The sequence below is a fragment of the Schistocerca nitens genome, chromosome 2, assembly GCF_023898315.1.
Source record: "Schistocerca nitens isolate TAMUIC-IGC-003100 chromosome 2, iqSchNite1.1, whole genome shotgun sequence".
Lineage (NCBI taxonomy): Eukaryota > Metazoa > Arthropoda > Insecta > Orthoptera > Acrididae > Schistocerca > Schistocerca nitens.
In genome coordinates this window covers 203,766,253-203,786,720 of record NC_064615.1, presented here as the reverse complement: position 1 = coordinate 203,786,720, position 20,468 = coordinate 203,766,253, and positions in this window count along the sequence as shown.

The following is a 20,468-nucleotide window of genomic DNA, read 5'->3' as shown; positions in this document are numbered from 1 at the left end:
TAAACAATTTTGTAATTTGGAATCACAAATGCGTAAATTGGCACGAAAGGGTGGTTTATTCCACAATAACAATCACTTCCTAACAAGGCCGTGAGGAAGAAGCTTTCCCAGGTGGTGGTGGTGGTGGTGGTGGTGGTGGTGGTGGTGGTGGTGGTGGTGGTAGTGGAGGGGGGGGTTATAAATTGTCTGCTTTAAAGCTATTGCCAAGTTCCAGAGTCCATATGTAATTACGAATGAAGTTAATTGTCTGTCTCTCTTCAATGCCTAACTAGAGTTGAGTTCGAGTTATCTAATTAAAAAGTTAACTTCGGTCTACTATAAGGTAGTCCTCTATCTGAATTCTAAACGATGTTATAGTTGAAGTCAATGTTTCGTTTCACTGCGTCATAGTAGATCGCAATTATCAATCCTTGAAAAACAACCTATCCGCGCCTACATATACGAGTATTCAAACAAGTCTGACCAGCTTCGGCTAACTCTCGTAACGTAGTGACAATGGATCAAATTTTCCTTAGCCATTACTCACGATTCTCAAAGAGTACTCAATCGAAGTATTCTTTGAGATCGTTAGTTCTACTGTGCTAATTTTAATTATAATGATTTTGCGATTTACTGTGATATTGAGTTTGAGTTTACTGAGATTCTATCTTTCTTTTATAAATTGATAAATTACCAAGTATAAGGTTATTTTTTCAATTACTGGATAATAGTGTTAAATGGAACTTTGGTTACTTGTTAACTTTTCATGGAATTTGGAACTTGTTTTGGGAAAATTTTTGGGGTAGTGGTTGCTATTTTTTCTTTTTTCAATTTTCGTCCGAGGAAGTGGCATTACATAGTTCTGATAATTTATTTAAGACTAAACATCGTTGTAATTCTGCCAACCTTATGTCGGTACAGAGGGTGTACTGATACACGAGTAATACAAACAAAAAGGTGACTCTCGGATACACGGTCACGCCCATAAGCAAGAGAATAAAATTTCTGTGATATACAAGTTTCTTGGTGTCTTTCTGGAGCCTGGAACATACGGGGTGATTATAACTAAAGTGGAGCTATTCGCAGGGTCCAACAGGGCTGTGATTGTCGTGTTGTTGTTGTTATGGTCTACAGTCCGAAGACGGGTTTGATGTAGCTCTCCGCGCTACTCTATCCTATGCCAGCCTCTTCAGCCCCGAATAACTACTGCAACCTACGTACTTCTGAATCCACTTACTATATTTATCTCTTGGTTTCCCTCTACAGTTTTTACCTACCCCGCTGTCCCCCCCCCTCCCCCCACTTCCATCCAGTACTAAAGTGATGATCCCTGGATGCCTCAGAATGTGTGCCATAAAGCGATTCCTTCTTCTAGTCAGATCGAGCCACAAATTTCACTGTCCACAATTCTGTTCATTACCTCCTCATTAGTTGCGTCGGTGTAACTGCCTCGTCCGCCCTGGTCGCTCGTTCGTTTTCTTTGCTGAGCCTCTTTTTAATTAGGCTCAGTGCTGGTTCCCGTGCCTTGCTGAGGTTATAGCGGCAATCTCTGTTGATGAGTCCGTCCCTGGTACGAATTTCGATAGCCTCTCTAACGACGCTGTCCCAGTATTTAGATGTCTGTGCCAAGACCCTGGTATGTTGGTAGTCAATTTCGTGATTTTCGGACAAGCAGTGCTCTGCGACTGCCGACTTGTTGGGGTACATAAGTCGAGTGTGCCTTTGATGTTCTCGGCAACAATCTTCGATGGTGCGCACTGTCTGTTCAATGTAAGTCTTCCCACACTCACATGGAGTCTGGTATATGCGGGCCTTCCGCAAACCGAGATCGTCTTTGACACTTCCCAATAATGCTCGTGTGTTATTGGACGGGCAAAAGACAGTTCCTACTCGGTGTTTCCTCAATATTCATCCATTTTTCCCCGACAGTGCGTCAGTATACGGTATATAGGCGGTGGCTACCTCTTCCTCCGTGACTTCGTCCATCTCCACACGCTGTACTGTAGAGGTGGGGCGGAGAGCGCGTCTGATCTGCCATTCCGAGTAACCGTTTTTCCGAAATACAGTTTTGAGGTGTTCCAGCTCATGGGACAGACTCTCAGCGTCCGAGACGGTGAGCGCCCTGTGCACCAGTGTTTTTAGTATCCCATTCCTCTGCGAAGGGTGGTGGCAGCTATTTGCATGCCAATACAGGTCGGTGCGCGTTTTCTTCCTGTATACCCCATGGTCAAGGGTGCCATCCGCTCTTCTTTTGACCATGACGTCCAGGAATGGTTAACTTCCTTCTGCTTCGGTCTCCATAGTGAATTTGATGTTCGGATGTATGGAGTTCAGGTGTGTAAGGAAGTCTAGGAGCTTGTCCCTTCCATGGGGCCATATCACGAACGTGTCATCAACATAACGTAGAAAACAATTAGGTTTCCATTTGGATGACGCGAAAGCCTCCTCCTCGAAATACTCCATATAGAAATTCGCGACCACAGGCGAAAGTGGGCTCCCCATTGCGACTCCTTCTGTTTGCTCATCGTATTCTCCATTAAACAGAAAATACGTGAAGGTCAGAACGTGCCTGAAAAGGTCGGTCGTCTTCTCGTCAAATTTCTGTGCACTGTGCTCAACTGACTCTCGAAGAGGCACCCTGGTGAATAATGAGACAACGTCAAAACTCACCAGGATATCTGAGTCTTTCAGCTTGAAGTTTTCGGTACACAGCGAACATGTCCCTGGTAAGAGTGTTCTATTTGGTATCCCCACAGCCAGAAGCCAAATGATTCACATCAAGTGATCCTGCAGGCCACGTATCTGGAAAACATCTGGAGATGACACGTTCGCGGAAGGTTGCCCTCTGCGTGTATTCTTTTGAACAAGAACGGACCAAGAATAAAGGTGGTTGCGAATACACACTAATTGTTGCGTGTAGAGTAGCAACAGCAGGATGACGGTAGTCAACAACACAGACACTGTCCATCAAAATGGCTAGGTCTGAAGATGATCATATAAGAATCGAAACTGGTCACCTTTGAATATGTGTGCCTTGCGGTCTAGACTCTTGTAACGCCGGAAATGCATATCCTCCTATTTCCATCTATTGCACTATAATTTTTTTCCCTTGTTTTGTTACCTCAAGATAAGACATTTCTGTGTCTTTGTATATTGTGATTGTTTTACTATTTGTATATATATGCATTTATGTCGATGTATAATTGGTTTGTTTTGTGAATATTATTTGTATTTATACGCTGGGTCTGGCCTAGGGAAAACTATACTATCGAACGAATACATCGATAGGTCGTGTGGAGAACGAAAGTGTTTAGGATCTTTGGTAGTGAACTCTGCGCGTGGAGCGCGGGGAGAGCAGAGCGGGGTCTGGCTGGGGTAGTGCAGTGGAGCAGGTGTGTTGTGTGACGCTCCCGCGAGTTGCCGCGCTTTCGGGGTTGGGCAGCATGTAATTGCGCTCGACTTGCTATGATAGTTTCTGACACGGTGTCGCGTACGGGAAGCATTAGCTGGCGCATATCAAGAGCCCGTTTCGCCTGCTGACCGTGTCGAGGAGAAGGCACGCCAACATCCAGCTTCTGCAACAGCGACGGCCGACAATGAGTGACTGTCGCCACCTCCTCGATCGACGGCTTCAAACCTTCAATCAACCAACAAGGAAGACTGGAAGCACGTAAAGTTTTAGAACTGTATGGCAGACCTCAGCTTTTCAAACTGTTCCATTTTCGTAACTATAATTACAGCAACTTAGCATGAACATTTGTTGCTCATTCTCCCAATTGCATTACCAAGCAGGGTCCCTTCCTTTTCCGGAATGAACTCGAGTGTCGTTGAAATTCAAACGCCAGCATTAAAGTAAAAGCAATCGGTTTCACTGCTTTAATTTCAAAGTTCAGTTAAGGTATTCATAGCTGGCTACAATATTTAGATTACACAAGCACAAATTAAGAGTGCGAGTTTTGTTTGCATATTTTAGCTTACCTGTGACTGCAGCTCAGCTTGGTACGTACTAAATTTTACTATTGTTAATTGTTCAGAATCATTTAATTCAAGTTCGAAGTTAAATCTCTTATTTCTAAATTGCGTAGATTCAAGTATCTTTTGAAATGATTGTTGAGGTAGCCCAAGACTAACTGTATTTTACTGAATTTCGATATACTTCAGAAACAAAGTTCACTATTAATTTCAGTCACTAAATTAACTTTCAATTTTCCAGTTTTATTAATTCTTTTGCTAAATTAAGTCATGGTGTAGCAAAATTTATTACTTCAGACAAACATTCAGTTTTCACACAACACGTGTCAACCTTCAGTTGCCACGCTTTTAGTGCTAATTATATGTACAATAACCTTTCTTTTTCAGTTATTATAGTAATTGTCCATATGACTGGCGACCGTAATTTTTCCCAAATCTCAAATATCTAATTACCGCTAGTTAATTGTTAACGTAACGGCCGCACATTTACTTTCTTTATTAACTTTACCCCTTTTCAAAGTTAATTTCCACCAGTTTCATTTGCATTTTTCCTTTCAATTAAGGTGTAATCCTTTCCTCCCTCTTTACCGACAGATTAACTTCGGTGACGATTGCTTTTCTCAAATTTCCGTTAGGTACACGCGGTTTAATTTTTCACTGTCATTTAGGTCGATAAGTGAGGGGGAGGTTACACTCTTATAATTATTTTCAAACAACCATTATTGTTTGAAGCAGCAAACTCGTGAAGCGCATTCTTGTGAATCAGCTGTCATCAGTTCTTTGATGATATTTTGCAGCCAAGACAGTTTTTTCCTGATAATATTACAAAATACAAAAAAAAAAAAGTTTAGAAATTTTGTTTATCTATTTCGTTATTTCGAAAATTTATTTATCCTAATTGTCATACAACTATGAACCTTTTAATTGACCAACATTGACTACTGAATGAAGTTTTTTTATTATTGTTTTGAAAAGAATCACGGATGACAAGTAGCTGTTTAAATGGTTGGACGAAGTGCTGGCTAATGAAGATTGTAGCGATCTATAGTCAATTTCGAAAGTTATCAAAATTCTGAAAGTGAGCAGTGTTTGTACGAAACTCATACTATCGATAAAGTTGACTTGTGTGTTTGGAGAGATGGTTTGCGGTGGAACCATCGACCTCTAATTCAAACAAGGGGATTACGAAGAGCTCAACATAGTCACGCATTTGCTGTGCGTCATAGACGAAACAAAAACAGTCAAGCATCCAGTTGATGGTTTTCAGCTTTTCTTCACAGACGAAATTTTAGAAAAAATTGTTTGCTGTAGTAATATTTACATATCTACCATTCGTTCTAAATATTACAGATAAAGTTATATTGCAGACACTAACAGAAATCAAGGCATGTTTAGAGCTTTTCTTGGCAGGTGCTCTAGGAACATCGCACACAAATTTACAAGATCTTTGGGCTGCAGACAGTACTAAGGTGGAATGCTTCAGAATTTCAGTGGGCAAAAGTCGATTTAGTTTTTTGCTGACATGTCTCAGATTTGATGTCATTTGACATGATGAGCAACAGAGCTTATCAGAAAGAAACTGACATTTTAGCCGCTGTTCAACTCTTGATCGATCATTTTAATGAGAACTGCAAGAAACAGTTTAACGAAACCAGTTACAGTGGATGAAATGGTGGATGCATTCATGGGTATATATGGACTTGTGCAATACTTTCCATAGAAACCGGTAAAATATGGTATAAAAACATTTGGAATTACAGATGCGAAGATGGTGGTGGTGGGTAGTGTTTAACGTCCCGTCGACAACGAGGTCATTAGAGACGGAGCGTAAGCTCGGGTTAAGGAAGGATTGGGAAGGAAATCGGCCGTGCCCTTTCAAAGGAACCATCCCGGCATTAGCCTGAAACGATTTAGGGAAATCACGGAAAACCTAAATCAGGATGGCCGGAGACGGGATTGAACCGTCGTCCTCCCGAATGCGAGTCCAGTGTGCTAACCACTGCGCCACCTCGCTCAGTGATGCGAAGATGTTTTATGCTAGTCACTTAGAAATATACTTCGAATTTTTTCAAAGAAAATTCCGCACTGGCTGTATGAATGATTTTTATTAAATCTGCGAACGGTTTCGCACCACTTATCTGTACATCCTCAGGCAATTTACGCTATTTATAACATGTTGTTGTTGTGGTCTTCAGTCCTGAGACTTGTTTGATGCAGCTCTCCATGCTACTCTATCCTGTGCAAGCATCTTCATATCCCAGTACCTACTGCAACCTACATCCTTCTGAATCTGCTTAGTGTATTCATCTCTTGGTCTCCCTTTACGATTTTTATCCTCCACGCTGCCCTCCAATACTAAATTGGTGATCCCTCGATGTCTCAGAACATGTCCTACCAACCGATCCCTTCTTCTGGTCAAGTTGTGCCACAAGCTCCTCTTCTCCCCAATTCTATTCAATACCTCCTCATTAGTTATGTGATCCACCCATCTAATCTTCAGCATTCTTCTGTAGCACCACATTTCGAAAGCTTCTATTCTCCTCTTGTCCAAACTATTTACCGACCATGTTTCACTTCCATACGTGGCTACACTCCACACAAATACATTCAGAAACGACTTCCTGACACTTAAATCTATACTCGATGTTAACAAATTTTTCTTCAGAAACGCTTTACTTGCCATTGCCAGTCTACATTTTATATCTTCTCTACTTCGACCATTATCAGTCATTTTGCTCCCCAAATAGAAAAACTCCTTTACTACTTTAAGTGTGTCATTTCCTAATCTAATTCCCTCAACATCACCCGACTTAATTCGACTACATTTCATTATCCTCGTTTTGCTTTTGTTGATGTTCATCTTATACCCTCCTTTCAAGACACTGTCCATACCGTTCATATGCTCTTCCAAGTACTTTGCTGTCTCTGACAGAATTACAATGTCGTCGGCGAACCTCAAAGTTTTTATTTCTTCTCCATGGATATTAATACCTACTCCGAACCTTTCTTTTGTTTCCTTTACTGTCCTGTCAGGACTGGCTCTCCCACGGCTGTCAGTAGTTCTAATGGAATGTTGTCTACTCCGGGGGCCTTGTTTCGACTCAAGTCTTTCAGTGCTCTGTCAAACTCTTCACGCAGTATCATATCTCCCATTTCATCTTCATCTACATCCTCTTCCATTTCCATCGTATTGTCCTCAAATACATAGCCCTTGTATAGACCCTCTATATACTCCTTCCACCTTTCTGCCTTCCCTTCTTTGCTTAGAACTGGGTTTCCATCTGAGCTCTTGATATTTATGCAAGTGGTTCTCCTTTGTCCAAATGTCTCTCTAATTTTCCTGTAGGCAGTATCTATCTTACCCCTAGTGAGATAAGCCTCTACATCGTTACATTTGTCCTCTAGCCATCCCTGCCTAGCCATTTTGCACTTCCTGTCGATATCATGTTTGAGACGTTTGTATTCCTTTTTGCCTGCTTCATTTACTGCATGTTTATATTTTCTCCTTTCATCAATTAATTTCAATATTTCTTCTGTTACCCAAGGGTTTCTACTAGCCCTCGTCTTTTTACCTATTTGATCCTCTGCTGCCTTCACTATTTCATCCCTCAGACCTACCCATTCTTCTTCTACTGTATTTCTTTCCCTCATTCCTGTCAATTGTTACCTTATGCTCTCCCTGAAACTCTGTACAACCTCTGGTTCTTTCAGTTTATCCAGGTCCCATCTCCTTAAATTCCCACCTTTTTGCAGTTTCTTCAGTTTCAATCTGCAGTTCATAACCAATAGATTGTGGTCAGAATCCACATCTGCCCCTGGTAATGTCTTACAATTTAAAACCTGGTTCCTAAATCTCTGTCTTACCATTATACAATCTATCTGATATCTTTTAGTATCTCCAGGATTCTTCCATGCATACAACCTTCTTTCATGATTCTTAAACCAAGTGTTAGCTATGATTAAGTTACGCTCTCCGCAAAATTCTACCAGGCGGTTCTCATTTTCATTTCTTAGCCCCAATCCATATTCACCTACTATGTTTCCTTCTCTCCCTTTTCCTACTATCGAATTCCAGTCACCCATGACTATTAAATTTTCGTCTCCGTCAACTACCTGAATAATTTCTTTTATCTCATCATACATTTCATCAGTTTCTTCATCTGCGGAGCTAGTTGGCATATAAACTTGTACTAATGTAGTAGGCGTGGGCTTTGTGTCTAATTTGGCCACAATAATGCGTTCACTATGCTGTCTGTAGTAGCTTACCCGTACTCCTATTTTTTTATTCATTATTATACCTACTCCTGCATTACCCCTATTTGATTTTGTATGTATAACCCTGTATTCACCTGACCAAAAGTCTTGTTCCTCCTGCCACCGAACTTCACTAATTCCCACTATATCTAACTTTAACCTATCCATTTCCCTTTTTAAATTTTCTAACCTACCTGCCCGAATATTTTACCCAAGAGGAGGCCATCATCATTTAATCATACAGTAAAGCTGCATGCCCTCGGGAAAAATTACGGCTATAGTTTCCCCTTGCTTTCAGCCGTATTTATAACATAGTAACGTTGAACATTGCCCTGTAGCCACTCCCCACCATTCACGTCCAACATACCGTCATCTGGTGAAATCGGTAGTTAAAATTTAAAAATCTTTTTTAAAAATTTTTAAATGATGGGAGCGGCAATGACCATGCAAGTTGAGAAGAGCCGCGCGGAAGCGGACACGGCCTGAATACTGTGGATGGGCCATATCTCTGTGACAACACATCGCACATTTTTGTCGAAAGAGTGGTGAAATTCAGATCCAAATCTGGCAGAAATATAACGCGATAATTGGTTCACATCCATTCCACTTGCGGTTCACTTGTTGGAAAATGAAAAATGAAAATGGTTGAAAAATTCGTAAAAAGAAGTGCAATTGCTCCATTTATGACAATAGCAAAAAATTGTCCTTTGGAACTCGGCATCTTTGCTTTAAGGGAGAATATGACACTTGTTTCATATACGCCTAAGAAAAACAAGGTCGTTCTTAGATTGTCTACTTCACACGATTAATATGGTATTGACAGTAACTTGGAGAAGTCATAACCAGAAATCATAACTTTTTATGTTGTTGTTGTTGTGGTCTTCAGTCCTGAGACTGGTTTGATGCAGCTCTTCATGCTACTCTATCCTGTGCAAGCTTCTTCATCTCCCAGTAACTACTGCAACCTACATCCTTCTGAATCTGCTTAGTGTATTCATCTCTTGGTCTCCCTCTACGATTTTTACCCTCCACGCTGCCCTCCAATGCTAAATTTGTGATCCCTTGATGCCTCAAAACATGTCCTACCAACCGATCCCTTCTTCTAGTCAAGTTGTGCCACAAGCTTCTCTTCTCCCCAATCCTATTCAATACCTCCTCATTAGTTATGTGATCTACCCACCTTATCTTCAGCATTCTTCTGTAGCACCACATTTCGAAAGCTTCTATTCTCTTCTTGTCCAAACTATTTATCGTCCATGTTTCACTTCCATACATGGCTACACTCCATACAAATACTTTCAGAAACGACTTCCTGACACTTAAATCTATACTCGATGTTATCAAATCTCTCTTCTTCAGAAACGATTTCCATGCCATTGCCAGTCTACATTTTATATCCTCTCTACTTCGACCATCATCAGTTATTTTACTCCCTAAATAGCAAAACTCCTTTACTACTTTAAGTGTCTCATTTCCTAATCTAATCCCCTCAGCATCACCCGATTTAATTTGACTACATTCCATTATCCTCGTTTTGCTTTAGTTGATGTTCATCTTATATTCTCCTTTCAAGACACTGTCCATTCCGTTCAACTGCTCTTCCAACTCCTTTGATGTCTCTGACAGAATTACAATGTCATCGGCGAACCTTGAAGTTTTTATTTCTTCTCCATGGATTTTAATACCTACTCCGAATTAATCTTTTGTTTCCTTTACTGCTTGCTCAATATACAGATTGAATAACATCGGTGAGAGGCTACAACCCTGTCTCACTCCTTTCCCAACCACTGCTTCCCTTTCATGCCCCTCGACTCTTATAACTGCCATCTGGTTTCTGTACAAATTGTAAATAGCCTTTCGTTCCTTGTATTTTACCCCTGCCACCTTCAGAATTTGAAAGAGAGTATTCCAGTTAACGTTGTCAAAAGCTTTCTCTAAGTCTACAAATGCTAGAAACGTAGGTTTGCCTTTTCTTAATCTTTCTTCTAAGATAAGTCGTAAGGTTAGTATTGCCTCATGTGTTCCAACATTACTACGGAATCCAAACTGATCTTCCCCGAGGTCCGCTTCTACCAGTTATTCCATTCGTCTGTAAAGAATTCGCGTTAGTATTTTGCAGCTGTGGTTTATTAAACTGATAGTTCGGTAATTTTCACATCTGTCAACACATGCTTTCTTTGGGATTGGAATTATTATATTCTTCTTGAAGTCTGAGGGTATTTCGCCTGTCTCATACATCTTGCTCACCAGATGGTAGAGTTTTGTCAGGACTGGCTCTCCCAAGGCCATCAGTAGTTCTAATGGAATGTTGTCTACTCCGGGGGCCTTGTTTCGACTCAAGTCTTTCAGTGCTCTGTCAAACTCTGCACGCAGTATCATATCTCCCATTTCATCTTCATCTATATACTCTTCCATTTCCATCGTATTGTCCTCAAATACATAGCCCTTGTATAGACCCTCTATATACTCCTTCCACCTTTCTGCCTTCCCTTCTTTGCTTAGAACTGGGTTTCCATCTGAGCTCTTGATATTTATGCAAGTGGTTCTCCTTTGTCCAAAGGTCTCTCTAATTTTCCTGTAGGCAGTATCTATCTTACCCCTAGTGAGATAAGCCTCTACATCGTTACATTTGTCCTCTAGCCATCCCTGCTTAGCCATTTTGCACTTCCTGTCGATCTCATGTTTGAGACGTTTGTATTCCTTTTTGCCTGCTTCGTTTACTGCATTTTTATATTTTCTCCTTTCATCAATTAATTTCAATATTTCTTCTGTTACCCAAGGATTTCTACTAGCCCTCGTCTTTTTACCTACTTGATCGTCTGCTGCCTTCACTACTTCATCCCTCAGACCTACCCATTCTTCTTCTACTGTATTTCTTTCCCCCATTCCTGTCAATTGTTCCCTTATGCTGTCCCTGAAACTCTGTACAACCTCTGGTTCTTTCAGTTTATCCAGGTCCCATCTCCTTAAATTCCCACCTTTTTGCAGTTTCTTCAGTTTCAATCTGCAGTTCATAACCAATAGATTGTGGTCAGAATCCACATCTGCCCCTGGTAATGTCTTACAATTTAAAACCTGGTTCCTAAATCTCTGTCTTACCATTATACAATCTATCTGATACCTTTTAGTATCTCCAGGATTCTTCCAGGGATACAACCTTCTTTTATGATTCTTGAACCAAGTGTTAGCTATGATTAAGTTATGCTCTGTGCAAAATTCTACAAGGCGGCTTCCTCTTTCATTTCTTCCCCCCAATCCATATTCACCTACTATATTTCCTTCTCTCCCTTTTCCTACTGACGAATTCCAGTCACCCATGACTTTTTATAGCAGTACTAAATCTGGCGTTGACGAAGTTGATGAGACGATATGTGCATACTCTTTGATAAGAATTACCGTAAGGTGGCTATTTACAATTTTTTCCTCTATTCTGAATATCACTAGAATCAATGGATATGTAATCTACAAGAGTAATTCATACTCAACCATTCCCAGAAAAAGACTAAACATTCTTGCCAAATAACGGTTGCATGATTAATAGGCACTGAGGGTCAATCAGCTAAATACTTCAGCTGCAGTGTGGCAGCGACCTGGAGTTGAATGGAAGGGTACTGGGGCACAAATATATTGACGTATTTATTAGAAACACGAACCAGTTCATTAAAACACAAAAAATGATGCAAGACAATCTTAGCAGCTCCCCCCCCCCCTGAATTAATTTAATTTCCAACAACACAGCTGTTGGCTGATATTAAATAACTTTCAGGAATGACTGACTGAAATTAAAAAAAATATATATATCTTTTTTTTGAGAACAGCATTAAGTTAAAAAAATTTGAAAGGTGCTTAACAGAGGTCTAACCAGATCACAAGTCTACAAAATTGATCTGCATATTCCACATTACAAATTTTAAAGGCATATTGAAAATAGCTAACAGGTCATCAGGATCAACTATCAGGTGACTGTTTGCGGATAATTAGAAGGAAGATCACTGATTCCAAGAAAGGGGAATGGCCTGACAACGTTAAATTCGAAGTGTGATACAAGAGGGAGTTACAGAGGCAAGCAATTTCTCTTTCTTCATTTAAGTGTGGATGGCGATTACCACTAGAGAGATAGCCTCTCTGTAAAGGCATTTATCGTACCCAGTCCTCTTCAGCCGGACCCACAGTACGAACAACAGAAACGTCAAGCTATCCTGTAAGATACGAACCACTAATTAAGAACTTGCATTTACAACACAAGTAGACACTATACACACACATGAAGCACCCGATTCCAAAATAAACAGGGACCGATGACCGTTGCAGTCTGGTCCCTTTAATCCCACAAACCAACCAACCAACCAAAATAACCAACACATTATAATTATAGTTTCGGCCAAACTTAATTGAACAGCACGAGCACCAGTAGTTTAATCACACACATTCACAGAAACGTAACTTGAGTGAGATCACTTAAAATACTCATGAATGAAGGTCTTTACACGTCACGATGGATAACTAGCCGTTGGTCGGGCGGTTCTCAACTTGCTCGTCGATCTGTAATAAATTATGACGAGTGGTCGACTGCCATGTCCATGATTATGTTGTGTGGCGCAGTGGCTATTCCAACTGGAACGGCACCTGTAGTGGCGGGGAGACTCAGTCGTTGGATTGCATAACCAAAAGTTTAGAGTGGAAACAACCGTAGTTTTCACGCTGGCCAAGTCGTGCTGCAGCACACCAGATTCTGATGCTTGTACAGAGAAGACAAATATCAAACACATTTGATCTCTTCGGATGCATAACGAAACCGTACCCCCTGTTCGCAATACCACAAGCTGGCAGGGTCGTCACTTCTGCCTGTCTGCCTGGAGAGGCGCACCTCTCCTTTCAAATCAACTTAAAGTTGCCTCTTTGTTATGTTGATTTGAAAATGGGTCTCTGTCCGAAACTAGTCATCGAATGAAAAATAAAATATTTGCAACCTGGATTGGTTTTTAGTTCTACTGATTACCAGAAGTTGCTGACCCAAGTTACTCCAGCACGGTGGAAGTCCGTAAAATTCATGACAACTAAAAAAAAAAAAAAAAAAAAAAATACATAGAAACACAAATTGGTAAAAACAGGGCAAGTTATTAAATTTCGGTATCAGAAAAAATGTACAGCTGATGTAAGAGTTAATATGATGGAAAGACCATATGGATTGACAAAAATATCTGCTACAACAAATGTATATCCAGAAATACTAAACTAAAACACCATAGAACAGTGGTAAGACCAGAATATTCCTATGCGTATGGGGTGCTTAACGATGAACTATAAGCTGGACAGAATCAAGGTACTTGGAAGACGGATTGTTATAAAACCAGTTGGCACCACAAAAACTACAGATGTTTGAAATGTGGCACTTACTGAGGAAACCTAGCCAAATGTTCAGAGAATCAGAAGTAATGGCAAAGCGAAGTTTAATCTTCTGTTAACACCTCTACTGAAGAAAAGAGAAGAGGCTAATTAAATAAGTATTCCTGAACTTTCGAAACAAGAAATAAACAGTAGCATAACATAAATTAGAGAAGAACTGAATGCAAATGAGATGAAACGGAAGTAACAGAAGCAAAGCTTTTTTAAGAATAAAGCTTTAAACTGGTTATCACTGTTAGTATTCAACCGCGATTCTTATACATATATTTTAACAACGCGTTTCAAGAGACAATGCTCTTATCATCAGGTTGTAAAGTCTATGTCATGCACTTAAACGGACTAAAGAGACAAAGTACCATCACAAATAGTTGGAAGTCCATAGAGTAAAACAGAATTAAAAGTATATTGGACTGTGGGTCCTCGTCTTACATTGAAGTTGTTGACACAAGTCGATGGCCGTCCCATAGCTACCAAGTATGCTGTCGCACTGTGCCGGATCGGGAGCTGTTGTGGACTGACGTGCCTAGGTGTTGTGGCGTGGTTACAGCCGTGTGCTTGACGGTAACGCTATGCTATTGGGCGCCTTATTTCCTTATTGCATTGGTCTGCCATCGTTAGCCTCTCGCAACTCCGTCAGTGACATGCTAGAAGTTTAAAGTCACATACCTACCGTAAAATAATTCTAAAAACCCGCTAAAAAATCTCATTTCTTTAAAATTATCTTGTGCATTTAGAATATTGCTTTGTTTCTTTTCATGGATAGCTATCTCGAATTCCTCTAGTAAATCAAGTTTCCTCCCTTTCTTTTCTACATGCAATATTTCTACGTTATCTTCTATGCTATTAAGGGGATGGCCTGTTTCATATATATGGTTCGCAACAGCTGATTTGTCATAATTTGCTAACCTGAACGCATCTTTATGTTCTTTATACCGGATCGCGAATGATCTTCCTGTCTGCCCTATATACACTCCTGGAAATTGAAATAAGAACACCGTGAATTCATTGTCCCAGGAAGGGGAAACTTTATTGACACATTCCTGGGGTCAGATACATCACATGATCTGACTGACAGAACCACAGGCACATAGACACAGGCAACAGAGCATGCACAGTGTCGGCACTAGTACAGCGTATATCCACCTTTCGCAGCAATGCAGGCTGCTATTCTCCCATGGAGACGATCGTAGAGATGCTGGATGTAGTCCTGTGGAACGGCTTGCCATGCCATTTCCACCTGGCGCCTCAGTTGGACCAGCGTTCGTGCTGGACGTGCAGACCGCGTGAGACGACGCTTCATCCAGTCCCAAACATGCTCAATGGGGGACAGATCCGGAGATCTTGCTGGCCAGGGTAGTTGACTTACACCTTCTAGAGCACGTTGGGTGGCACGGGATACATGCGGACGTGCATTGTCCTGTTGGAACAGCAAGTTCCCTTGCCGGTCTAGGAATGGTAGAACGATGGGTTCGATGACGGTTTGGATGTACCGTGCACTATTCAGTGTCCCCTCGACGATCACCAGTGGTGTACGGCCAGTGTAGGAGATCGCTCCCCATACCATGATGCCGGGTGTTGGCCCTGTGTGCCTCGGTCGTATGCAGTCCTGATTGTGGCGCTCACCTGCACGGCGCCAAACACGCATACGACCATCATTGGCACCAAGGCAGAAGCGACTCTCATCGCTGAAGACGACACGTCTCCATTCGTCCCTCCATTCACGCCTGTCGCGACACCACTGGAGGCGGGCTGCACGATGTTGGGGCGTGAGCGGAAGACGGCCTAACGGTGTGCGGGACCGTAGCCCAGCTTCATGGAGACGGTTGCGAATGGTCCTCGCCGATACCCCAGGAGCAACAGTGTCCCTAATTTGCTGGGAAGTGGCGGTGCGGTCCCCTACGGCACTGCGTAGGATCCTACGGTCTTGGCGTGCATCCGTATGTCGCTGCGGTCCGGTCCCAGGTCGACGGGCACGTGCACCTTCCGCCGACCACTGGCGACAACATCGATGTACTGTGGAGACCTCACGCCCCACGTGTTGAGCAATTCGGCGGTACGTCCACCCGGCCTCCCGCATGCCCACTATACGTCCTCGCTGAAAGTCCGTCAGCTGCACATACGGTTCACGTCCACGCTGTCGCGGCATGCTACCAGTGTTAAAGACTGCGATGGAGCTCCGTATGCCACGGCAAACTGGCTGACACTGACGGCGGCGGTGCACAAATGCTGCGCAGCTAGCGCCATTCGACGGCCAACACCGCGGTTCCTGGTGTGTCCGCTGTGCCGTGCGTGTGATCATTGCTTGTACAGCCCTCTCGCAGTGTCCGGAGCAAGTATGGTGGGTCTGACACACCGGTGTCAATGTGTTCTTTTTTCCATTTCCAGGAGTGTATTTTGCATCACAAGTTCTGCACTGAATCTTATAAACTCCCGATCTTTCAAACTTATTTCTCTTCTCGCCAATATCGTGCTTAAGGCTATACCTCACTAGGTTATTAGTCTGAAAAGCTATTTTAACATCGTACGGCTTAAAAATATTTGCTATCTTTTGTGAGACTGTTCCGTAGTATGGCATCGTGATAATTTTCACTTTCTCTCCATCGGGTTTTTTCTTTTTGCGTTTATTACTTTTCCGTAACAGTTTTTTTAACCATATCTATTCTGTAACCGTTATTCATAATTGTGATGGTATTTTGTCTCTTTAGTCCGTTTAAGTGCATGACATAGACTTTACAACCTGATGATGAGAGCACTGTCTCTTGAAACGCGTTGTTAAAATATATGTATAAGAATCGCTGTTGAATGCTAACAGTGATAACCAGTATAACGACAACTGCTACCTCGACTCCATAATGGATTATATTAAAGCTTTAAATTTAGAAGGGTTTCAAGGCAGAACAAATAAGGTATCGGAACCAACACAGACAAAAAATGGTTCAAATGGCTCTGAGCACTATGCGACTTAACTTCTGAGGTCATCAGTCGCCTAGAACTTAGAACTAATTAAACCTAACTAACCTAAGGACATCACACACATCCATGCCTGAGGCAGGATTCGAACCTGCGACCGTAGCGGTCACGCGGTTCCAGACTGAAGCGCCTTTAACCGCACGGCCACACCGGCCGGCCAACACAGACAAAACAAGGGGAAAGACAACTTGGGGAGAACATGAATTTGTGGAAAAATAAGAAATAACAACATAGAAAGAAGAGGGACTGAAGTTGGTACGTGGCTCCTAGTTGGTCAACAAGGTGACAAAAAAATGGGGACGCTAGGATTAAGTTCTGCTCGGAGATGAAGTTGATGCAGGGGCCGATGTCGCAGCGAGCCGCATCGAACCAGTCAGACGCTGATGATACAAAATTTTCCTATTTCTATCGGAGGAATGAAAGAGAAAGATAGAGAGAGAGAGAGAGAGAGAGAGAGAGAGAGAGAGAGAGAGAGAGAGAGAGAGAGAGGGAGGGAGGGAGGGAGAGGGTTTTGTATGCGCATACATGCGTAATCGTCACTCTGAAGCGGCTTGAGGTACTTGCGTTTGTTGATGGAGTCGGAGGGGACGGGAGGAGCGTGAATCATCAGTCACAGTGGGAAATAAAACACAACGGGAGAGTCCGGGGTGACCTCTGTAGGAGAGTGGTGTTAAGGAGGCCGCGCCTGGCGTTACATCGCGTGGCGCAGTGTGTGCCGGCGTGTAGTAACGGCGCATCCGTGTGCCCAGGGCGTCTCTGAGCCGTGTACTGGCTCGCTCTGTACACACCTCAGCCGCGGGCACTCGGCAGACGCAGCTGCGCTCCAGACGCAGACGCAGCCGGGCAGACCCACAACAAATGTCTGCCCCGCCTGGGCCCTGACCCACTGGCTCCACAGCCAAGTAGCACACGCCGCCGCGCCTCCACCTCCCATTTGTCGGGCACTAAGGGTCAATTTACCCTACAAACTAATTATAGAATGGAGCTTACAAGGGAACCTCCCCATCGCACCCCCCTCAGATTTAGTTATAAGTTGCACAGTGGATAGGCCTTGAAAAACTGAACACAGATCAATCAAGAAAACAGGATCAAGTTGTGCGGAACTATGAAAAAATAAGCAAAATACACAAACTGAGTAGTCCATGCGCAACATAGGCAACATCAAGGAGTATATGAGCTCGGGAGAGCCGTGGCCCCGTGGTTAGCGTAAGTAGCTGTGGAACTAGAGGTCCTTGGTTCAAGTCTGCCCTCAAGTGAAATATTTTAATTTTTTTATTTTCAGACAACTATTATCTGTCCGTCCGTTATGTTTTCATCACTTTTTTGGGAGTGATTATAACATCCACAACAAACCTTAAATCGGGCAAGGTAGAAGAATCTTTCTACCCATTCGACAACATATTCCTGTCATGTGACGCACATGCCGTCACCAGTGTCGTATAGAATAAATCAGACGTGTTTTCCTGTGGAGGAATCGGTTGACCTACGACGTTGCGATCAAATGTTTTCGGTTCCCATTGGAGAGGCACGTCCTTTCGTCTACTAATCGCACGGTTTTGCGGTGCGGTCGCAAAACACAGACACTAAACTTATTACAGTGAACAGAGACGCCAATGAACGAACGGACAGATCATAACTTTGTGAAAATAAATAAAGTAAATTTGTCACTCGAGGGAAGACTTGAACCAAGGACCTCTGGTTCCGCAGCTGCTCACGGTAACCACGGGACCACGGCGTTCCTGGGCTCACACTGTTCTTAATGTTGCCTATCTTACGCATGGGCTACTCAGTTTGCATATTTTGCTTATTTTTTTCATAGTTCCACACAACTTCTTCCTGTTTTCGCGATTGATCTGTGTTCCGTTTTTCAAGGCCTATTCACTGTGCCAACTTATAACTAAATCTGAGGGGGGTGCGATGGGAAGGTTCCCTTGTTAGTAAGAGATTATAATTGGATGCCGGACGAGCACTCGGCAGACTACTTGTCTGTCTTCCGACACTGCCGAACAAGCACTAATTTACACGCTAGAAATGATTAAGTCTTAACTGATACCGCGGCGGACAACGTGTCCGTCCTCCGAGACTGCCGAACGAGCTCTAATCTAACAGCCGAACCACTTCGCCAGCTATCCAAGTTAGGCGCGATCCGAAGACCACCGATGTGCTTCGTCTGCCTTTTCGTTTTGCAGTAATTCTACTCGTTATTAATACTCATGAAATAATAAAATGATAGCACACTATTGAGAGATCTTTAAATATGACATGCAAGTAAATACGCTGTGTAGTTTGCCTAATATTAATTTTATCAATTTGGCGCGCAACTTCACAATGCAGTACCCAGTCGCGGAGAACGACCACAACTTAGGCGGTATTTCTCAAGATACACGTACCTAACAAACCATCTGTCATCGGTACCTCACACCAAATTATGTCCTCACCTGCTCTAAGAAGAGCTTATTGAACCTGAATATGATGGCTACAAAGCCAGAAATGTTACACTCGTGTTATGAATTAAAAAACACCTTCAGTCACAATTTTTCGTGTTTTATTCAGTACACGATGCATTTAGGACCCTGTGGGTCCATCTTCAAGTGTAATTCGTCCTTATACATGCTTTATTTGTTCGTTTGAGTGAGATGAAATGCATATTCCTGCCACTGAAAGGTTTGATGTTACGTTATGAATTTCGCAAGTCAGAGGCGGAAAATATGTGAGACATAGTGGAAAAGATGAATAGTCTAAGCTTACCAAATAATCCAAGAAAAGCGTTTTTAACATTTTAGTAACAGCAGAAGTCTTTCCTCCATCGTTTTCAGGCATATCACTTCATTCAAGAAGCAGATTCGCAAATACATGTTTGTAAACACTTCACAGATGTTTTTGTACATGGTGGGCCAAAGATGCATTTTTCATAGCGTTAAGGACATAATTATTAAACAATTGACATACTCAGAAAACAATTGACATATGCAGGAAACGATTCACATATGCAGGAAACGATTGACATATGCAGGAAACGATTGACATATGCAGGAAACGATTGACATATGCAGGAAACGATTGACATATGCAGGAAACGATTGACATATGCAGGAAACGATTGACATACGCAGGAAAAGATTGACATATGCAGGAAAAGATTGACATATGCACGAAACGATTTACATATGAAGGAAACAATTGGCATATGCAAAAATAACTTTAGAACAGATCTTTAAAATTACTGAAATAGCTGTGGCTTGCGAAATCTGTTTGTTCATTTAATATCGATTCTGGTTTTTTGAATTTGCGGATCCTAAGACCCTAAATCTGTTAGAACAACTGGAGATTTCGCAAGCCACAGCTGTTTCAGTAATTTTAAAGATCTTCTGTAAAGCTATTTTCTGCATATGTAAGTTGTTTCCTGCATACGTCAGTTGTTTCCTGCATACGTCAGTTGTTTCCTGCATACGTCAGTTGTTTCCTGCATACGTCAGTTGTTTCCTGCATACGTCAGTTGTTTCCTGCATACGTCAGTTGTTTCCTGCATACGTCAGTTGTTTCCTGCATACGTCAGTTGTTTCCTGCATACGTCAGTTGTTTCCTGCATACGTCAGTTGTTTCCTGCATACGTCAGTTGTTTCCTGCATACGTCAGTTGTTTCCTGCATACGTCAGTTGTTTCCTGCATACGTCAGTTGTTTCCTGCATACGTCAGTTGTTTCCTGCATACGTCAGTTGTTTCCTGCATACGTCAGTTGTTTCCTGCATACGTCAGTTGTTTCCTGCATACGTCAGTTGTTTCCTGCATACGTCAGTTGTTTCCTGCATACGTCAGTTGTTTCCTGCATACGTCAGTTGTTTCCTGCATACGTCAGTTGTTTCCTGCATACGTCAGTTGTTTAATAA